At 42.0% G+C, this 8,940-nt stretch overlaps 1 pseudogene; it reads right to left on the reverse strand.

Moving 5' to 3' along the window:
- Window positions 1–2,936: 2,936 nt before the first annotated feature.
- On the reverse strand, window positions 2,937–3,311 carry LOC102856041 (annotated as a pseudogene).
- Between the last annotated feature and the right edge of the window lie 5,629 nt (window positions 3,312–8,940).

Consider the following 8,940-nt stretch of genomic DNA (forward strand, 5'->3'; position numbering starts at 1 on the left):
TGTGCAGCTCTGCAACTGCATCCTGGCCCATCCTCACCCTTCTGCCCCCAACCCTCACCTCCTTGTACCACCAATATGTTTTTCCCAATAAAAAATATATATATATAAAACAAACAAACAAACAAACAAAAAAACCCAAAAACTAAGATACAATAAGTATAAAGAAACATATGGATGTAATATCAACACAGGAAATAAACACTGACATTTCTAAAGGGACTAATAGGCAATCGAATCTATAGTATAGTCGGACACTTCACTATGCTACATCTTGTTCTCTTGATGAGCCATGATTCTTAATTATCTATATGCTTTGTAATGGTTTGTTTTTTTTTTTGCTTGATCAGATCATCAGAATATTATATTACCTTTCTCAATTCCCTCACTTACGTTGTACTTTCAAAAACATTATGATTATGGAGAGGGAAAAAGAAATGTTTTGGGGAGATTGAAATATAGAGCTGCTCATGTCTCTATCTTATCGGTCACTCTTTACCTCAGCCCTATTTTTTTTTTTAAAAAAAAAGGAGATCTGGTGGTGCAGTTGATAGCAAGGTGAGCTGCTATTCCAAAGGCAGCCTCTCTCTGGCAGTTTAAATCCACAGGTTTCCTCTTGTGCTACTTAAAGCCTTCAGAAAACCTGCTGGAGAGTCAGCTAGTAGAGGGTTCTAACTCAACAACAATGAGTTTGAGGTGGTGTCTTTTTAAATGAGTTATCATCTACATGCACTAAAGTACATTGAACTGATTACAGCCCAGGGAAATTTTTTTATGCAAACACCTGTGCATTGAGTTGTCCTCAACTCAACGGCACCTAACAACAAGAATAACAAACCCCTGTAAAACTATCACCGGGCTCAAGACGGAACATTCCTGGTATCCAAGAAGTGTCTTTCCTCAATACTTACCTCCTTGCCAATCCACACCCACTGCTGTCAAGTCGCTTCTCCCAGCGACCCTGCATTGGGTTTCCAAGGCCATAAATCTTTATAGGAGACTGTCATTTCTTCCACAGAGCAAACTAACATGGAATGTGCCAGGCAACCAGACCTTCTACCCTTCCAAAGGGTTACCATATACATTATTTTGTCTTCTTTTCCCATTGACTTGCCTATTTTTTGGTCTCCGTTTTCATGAATAACTAGCATGTCTAGCTTCTTTGTCTCAATTCATTTACCCATATTATTGCAGGATATTGATGTTTCTTCTTACATACGTAGTTTCATTTTATTTCGTATTCCCTGTCATGAATATACTACAGTTTATTCATTTGCTTTACTGTTGATAAGATTTGTTATTTCTAGTGTTTTTTTTTAATTAGTGTGTGTGTGTGTGTGTGTGTACTATCAAATCAGATCTGACTGGTACAGGAGGAGATTGCCCCTCCTTCCCCGGCAGAGCATCTGGTGGATTCGAACCGTGCACCTCTGGGATTGTAGTTGAAGCTTCTTGCCACGAGGCCACCAGAGCTCCCCTTTATTTCCAGTTTTTGCTAAGGCTCCTCCTTCTTGTTGTTGTGTGTCAAGTTGGAACCCTTCAGAGGCCGTTGATCACATGAGAGGAGACTGCCCATCCTCCTGCGGAGCAGCTGGTGGATTCAAACTGCTTGCCTTTGGGATTGCAGCACAACTTCTAACCACTAGGCCACTAGGGTCTAGTCAGGGCCTTTATGTTTGTTACTGTGTACCATCAAGTACCCATAGTTGACCCTCTGGTGGGTTTTCAGAGGCAGTTAATCACATGGGAGGAGATTGCCTATTCTCCTGTGGAACAGCTGGTGGATTTGAACCACATGCCTTCAAGATTACAGTGCAGCTTCTTGCCAATAGGCCACCAGAGCCCCCACATTAGGCCCTTAGGTATTGCTTCTGTCATGGTTTCAGCAATGAAAACACTACACAGCAGTTCTACTGTGTAACACATGGATCATCGTAAGTCATAATCAACTGTATGACACAACGGTTTTGGGGTGCTATGAATAAAGCTGCTATGAACTTTCTTAAACATAACTTTCAGTGGACATGATGTTTCTTTCTGTTGGATATATTGCCATAATTGTAATTGTTGGGGCACTTAGTGTATGCATGTTTAGCTTAATTATCTTCTGTTGGGGCACTTAGTGTATGCATGTTTAGCTTAATTATCTTCTGTCATTTAATTGATTGAGTGCCAATCAGTTTTCCAAAATATACCAACTTGTGCTTCCCCCAGCAACATAGGAGTGCTCCAGTTCCAGGTCCTTGTCAATGCTTGGAATTGTCATTCCTTTAGGTTTAATCGTTAAAGTGACTAAACTAATTCATTTTTACCAAAATCCTGTGAGGTAGGTATCCCTAATTAATAGGAAAAGAGAGGTTTAAAGAGAGAAAGCCATGGGTCTGTGTGATTCTTATGCTCCTGGGGCCAGTCTGCAAGTCAAGACCACTGTGGCTGCAGGAAATTTCAGAAAATTCAGGAGTGTCAAAGTGGTAGTGCACCTATTTCCCTAATTATTCTCCATACCATCTATTTCTACCTGACAGCTGAAACGAAATATAATAATTTTTGGCAAATTCAGTCCAGTGAGTGCATGATTAGTCATTCCCAGTCTATACTCTATCAAGCTGATAGAGGGTATCAACTTTTCCCCTATCCAGGGTCACTGTTACATTTTAAAGAAATTATGTGGTTATGGCATAGAGTGTGAGGTGAGGGGGCCAGAGGCTGTCTGCTCCTTGGTCATCATCCATCTTCTCCTAGTGCCCAGAGGCAAGTGGACCTTGTCATTTGTGAGCTGTCATCATTGGTTTGATTTTTTTTTTTAAATTGTTATGTAACAAGTTTCTTTTTTAGAGGCATTTACAGACTATAAACAAAGTAAACATTTAATCATATCTTAACTTCTGCCAAATACTAGCTGTCCTAGAAATTGTTCCACTAAGTTTAAACAGTTTTATTCAATAATCGTCATCTTCATCAGAGTCCATTACTCTTGTTCTGTTGAATGTAACTTGTTGGGGTTTTTTGTTTGTTTGTTTGTTTTTCCCCCGTTGGTTGCCTTACTTTTTCAAGGATTTCTATTAAAACTTGTTCAGATACGTTCCCCCTTAATTGTCCATATCTTGCCATCTATATAAGGCAATTCTGTACTGTTTTACTTTGTTCAGGCTTTACAAGTGCTAATGTACTTAACCTGGCTATGGCTGGTTTCTCATTTCTGCTTCCCTGAGCTTTGCTTCCTGTTGAACTGCAGCACCAGGATCTCCATGCTTCGCCTGCAGTTCGGCCAGTCTCTGCTTCCTGAGCACCTGGTCCAGCTCTTCGTCTGCCATGGCACCGCTGTCTGGCCCGGCAGCCTGGTGGACTCAGTGAACCACTACCGCATTTAGCCCTGGCGTGAGCACAGCCCTCTTTCTCCTCATTGGTTTTTACTGTGCATACAGATGGCTGCAGTTGTGCTGCGGACTCTGGTTTGGACTATTCAGGATCATCTGTTTAGGTATCCCTCTTACATCCCGGAAGTCCCTTCCTGGTCATCTCTGTACTCTTTATGCAACTATTATACTGTTCGAGGGGTTCAGGACTTATTTCAGTATCTCTCGGGAATGTCGCATATTAGGCATGAGCCTGAGAGGCATCCAGGCCCTCTCCCTGCTGTAATTTCTTCTTGGTCACTGCCATTCCTGTCCATTGTGAAAGACTCTTTAGACCAGAGTCACAGATTCTTCCCACTCAGAGTCCCCTAGAGTTATCTAGGGGTTCTAATATCTCCTTGTCCCTGGATTGAGGTGCAGGAGTTAAAGAGGAGGAAAGAGTCCCTTCACAGGGATCCATACCTGTAGCCAACTTGAGTTTTCTTTGGCTCAATCTTTTCCCCACCTCCAGGCTTCTGGAAGTCTTGCTATTACATCAGACATACATCTGCTGCTGCACCAAAATTTGGGACGAATTCTTCATTCAGTTTCTTAGGCTTTCAGTGTTCCATAAAAGCCATTCTTGTTCTAAAATGCTTTGGGTTTCCAGAGTGCATTTTGCATATCGAGATCGAAGAATGATTTTTTTTAAAAAATGTTTGTGTGAAATAATATGATGGTCCAATTATAGATGGAAGGTCTAGAGTTTGCCAAAATGAAAGGAGCAGCAGCTGAACAGAGGATGATGAGGCTCAGAGAAATAAAGTAACTAACTTGCCCAAGAGACAAATAGAGGCAGGTGGTCTAACTCTAGAACCCTAGTGATTACAGTCTAACAGGAAAACAAGGCTGAAAAAGCTTACACAGTAGCCAGGTGTAGCCAAATCTTTAGCCATGAAACAGCCTTGCTTCCTAGTCTATGGGCTGGAACACATACCCAGAGACCAGAATGGACCAGAATCCTTGGAAAGATGCCAGAGGAAGGAAGCGTGAACTGAATTCTAGGCAGCCAGGCCCATTTTAGAGGTACTGACTAATTGAGTTGCTTTTCACAGCTGAGCCTGAGTTGAGTTTCTGAGAATTTAAATCACATGGGAGGAGAATACCCCTTTCTCCCTTGGAGTTGCTAGTGGATTTGAATGACCAGAGAAGCTTGGCCTTCAGGTTAACAGCACAACTCTCTATGGACTTCACTGCTAGATTTTCCCAGATGTACTGAAGAGGCTGATTTTCTCAAGATTCCCTCCTTTGATCCTTTTGCAACAATGATGGCTGTATTTGCAGAGTCATCTTGAAATGAATTCACCAGTGTCATAAAAACCCAACTTACCCAACTGGTTTACTTGAACTCAAGGTCTTTAGATGACCTGAAGGTAGCCTGCTGTGAACAATTGTAAATTAGAAAACTGTTTCTGGCATTTGAGGGATAAGGCTTAGATTAAGTCTCTGGGCTGCGATGTGAGGAGGAGCTCCGGTGGGGCTGGAGTCTAGGAGTCTCAGTCCTGCTCTGTGGAACAATGGGAGGAAAAAAAATCCCTTTTCTTTGGTTTTGAGTTTCCTGTTTTAACAGAGCAAGAACTTTTACCACAAGGTGTGTGGAAGGATTAATGTAGAATGATACCTTAACCAGCTCTGGAGCCAGGTATTGATCTTCCCTTATATTCACACATATATCTACATACACCAAGGGGACTCTATGGGAGTCAATCCTTCCCAACCTGTGCAGATACAAAAACCCACAGCCATTAAGTCAGTTATAAATCAGCAACTCTGTATGACAGAACTGTCCCCCTAGGGCTTCCAAGGGTCTTTCTCTCTTTAGATGATCCTCTACTTTATCCAGGATGATGCTGCCTTTTTCTGTGACTTGCCTCTCCTGACAGCAGCTTCACCTCTAAGGATCACCCTGCTTATAATTCCTCCAAGACAGATTTGTTTGGGTTTTATTAAGCAGTCCACAGGATGTTCAACATTCTTTGCCAATACTATAAAGGCATCAATTCTTCTTCAGTCTTCCGTATTCATTGTCTAACTTCACATGAAAATGAAGAAACTGAAAAATATCATGACTTAGATGAGACACACTATAGTTTTTAAACATCTTTGCTCTTTACACTTTAAAGAAGTCCTTTACGGCACCTTTGCCTAAACCAATATTTCTTTTAATTTATCGACTATTGCTGCTGCTATTGTTAAGTGCCATCAAGTCGTAGATGACTCATAGTGACCCTATGAACAAAAGACCTGAACACTTGTATAACTTTAATTGTTTCTCCAAGTTCATAGACTTTCTGAAGGCAAGCTATTTTGGAAGTGGATGCCACTCCTGCTTCCAAGCTTGATTTAATTGGGGAGCTCCACCAAACACTGTCCACCATTGGTAACCATTGTTGCATTTGATGCATCAGTGTCTCAGTGTTCAGCATCACAGCAATCACAAGTTACCTCTGTACAGCAATGCACAGACCAGTGCTATACCACTGAGAAGAATGTATGACCAAAAACAATTAAAACCAGGCCTGAGGGCCGCAGAGTAAAATCACCCACATTTGACTTGGTAGCCTAATTTTCTATCCATTAGCCAAAAGAGCTCTATGTTCGTGGTGGTGGTGTTAAGTGCCTTTGAGTCATAGGCGACTCATATCCACCCTATGAAGGAAAGACCTGAACAATTGTACAACTTTCATCACTATGGGTATTAATTGTAAACACAAGTAAAAGGAAATAGTTGATGACTTTAATCTTTTCTCCATTTATCATGATATTGCTTATTGGTCCTGATGTGAGAATTTTTGTTTTCTTTATGTTGTGGTGTAATCATGCTGAAGGCTTATAGTCCTGATCTTTTTCACCACTTTCTGTAAGCAAGATTGTGTCATATGTGTAACATGGATTAGGTAGGTAATGAGTGGGATGAGTTGCTGGACTGTAGAACCTATACTTCATAGTCCAGCAACAGCTTTGTTCCTTCTGGGTGGAAAATTAAGGGAGAGTTGATCTAGAAGGTTTGTACCTAAACAAGTCACCCCTGACAGACACTGCTACACCCTTCTTTCCAGTGCTTCATCACTGATATCCTAGTATAGAGCTTCTTCAATTTACTCTAGGCCTAAACAAATCACCTGAAGAACTTGTTTAAAAGGCAGAAAGTCTTACCCCAGGCAGGTTGATGCATTAGATCTAGATAAGATCCAAGAATCTACATGTTAATCTTTCCCAATGCCATTTTTTAAGTGAAAAAATGTTTAAAAATATATAATACATTCATGTGTTGTTGTTATTATGTGCCGTCAAGTCTCTTGCAACTCATAGTGACCATATGCACAATACCCCTAAATCCTGCTCTATCCCTTGCCAGTCTTACTGTCTTCAACACACCTATCCTTGTTACTCCAGTCACTGAATCAATTCACCTCATCAAGGATCTTCCTCTCCTGCACTGTCACTCCACCCTCCCAACCATGATTTCCCTCTCCAAGGACTGATCTCACCTTGCAAATTGCCCAAAGTATGTTAGATGAAGCTTCAGAATCCTTGTCTCCAAGGAGCAGCCTGGCTCCACCCTCTCCAGGACAAACTTGATTGTTCTCTTAGGAGTCCATGGTATATAAATTCAACACTCCTCTCTAGCACCACAGCCCAAAGGCATCAATACGCCTTCTATCATCCGTAGTTGTTGTCCAGCTTTCTGATGAATAGCAAGTAATTGCGAAGAGCATGATCTGTATCAGGTGCACCTTAGTCTTCAGACTGACATCATTACTCTTCAGTACATTCATAGCGATTAAAAATTCAAAAGGTAAAAATGGGTATAAAGTAGAAAAACTCCCATCACTGTCCCGTAGACATATAGTTCCCTTCTGAGACAAGAAATTTACAATTTATTGTGTATCTTTCCCGAGATAATTTAGACATAATTGTCACTGTTAGGTGGCATCAGGTTGAGATAACCCATAGCGACCTATGGGACCTAGAACAACAGTGTGAACTTTGTTCTATCCTGTGCCAGCCTCACAATATCTGATATACTCGAACTCACTGTAGCTGAAACATATAATGACATATATGTAGCTTTCGTTTCATCAGTAAATGCAATAATCACATTAAAAACAAGCATAAATTTTAGGGGTCCCCAGACATATTTGGGAAAACGTATTGGTGGCCTAGTAGGTAATGAGTTGTGCTGCCAATACAAAAGCAAGTGGTTCAAATCCACCCACAGCTCTATGGGAGAAAGATGTACACTCTCTTCCCATGTGATTTACAGCCTCTGACAAAACACTGGAGGGTCAGCAATGAGTCCCTTACAACAACAACATCATGTTTCTCCAGGTTCTGTTCTGGGTCCTCAGGCTAGATGTGTGACCTAGCATTGCCTAATCCTGCTTAGGATGTTCAATCAGTGTTACAAGGTGCCTGATATATGAAAGGGGCCACGTGGGGCTTCACTGGCCTTAACTACCTGGCCTAAGGCTGGAGTTACTGAGGGCAGAAAAAGAATGAGGACTGTAGGTCCTTTCATCTTTTTGTCATCTGCTGTGGAACCTGGCAGACACTGGATACCACAGTTAGTAGACTAGACAAAAGGCCTGGTAATTCAAGGAGTTACTTGGCTTCTCTGCCTGGCCCCATCTCAGGGGAACTATAGGCCTCTTTAGAGGGCCCCTGTGTGAAGTGTCTTTGTCTTCCACATGCCTCTTATCCAAGTGAGTCCTGGGCTGGGACTACACCTTCTTCCCAGGCACAGCGAGATAGGGCAGTGCAGCTGCACAATCCCTGACCAGGCTAGATTGAAGATGGGGTGCGCAGTGTGGTGTGGGTACATGTTAGACTTCTCTCTTTCCTTTAGTTGGCTTCAACCTGTGGATCCCACTATGACTTTGTGGGGACACCCCATACATCTGCGGGTGCCTGGTTGACAGCTGAAATTTCCAATGCTGTATTTCACAGACATGGAGGGTCAGTGTATGTTTACAGAGCGGATACTCCTTGCCAGAAAAAAGTCTCTCCCGACGGGTTTCTGCAAGACCAGGCTCTTTTTGAGCAAGAAAGTACTTCAGAAACTAAGTGAAATAAAGGTTAAGAACATCAAACCTAAAATTTTGCTTCTGACAATTTAACCTTTCTGAACCTGTTTCCTCATACAGAGAGAGGGAAAGAGATAATATTTTTACTTCAGGCAATGACTGTAAAAATGAGATAATTTCACGTTAAGCACATAGCACTTGGCCTATCCTAGGCTCAAAGCAGTAATAGCAAATGGGCATCTGCCAGCTCTAGGTTTTGGAAACCCTGTTTCTCAACATGAAAGGAGCACCAGCGCTCCTCCCAGACGCCACGCCTCCCCTTCCCCTGCCTAACACACGTTAGTCTTGTTTGTTTCTAGGCTTTTCAGGCCTGGGGACTTTAATTTCGCTTAAGACAGCTCCTGCCTGAAGGACCCTTTCAGACTGCGGAAGTATTGTTCTTGCTCCTTGTTATCCGCTTTGAGGGGGGAAAAAATCACGTTTTCAAGGGAAGGGGTAAGAATAACGACCCTCTGGCCCCT

Source organism: Elephantulus edwardii, unplaced genomic scaffold, assembly GCF_000299155.1.
Source record: "Elephantulus edwardii isolate Elephantulus edwardi_28Jun2011 unplaced genomic scaffold, EleEdw1.0 scaffold00064, whole genome shotgun sequence".
In the NCBI taxonomy this organism is placed as follows: Eukaryota; Metazoa; Chordata; class Mammalia; order Macroscelidea; family Macroscelididae; genus Elephantulus; species Elephantulus edwardii.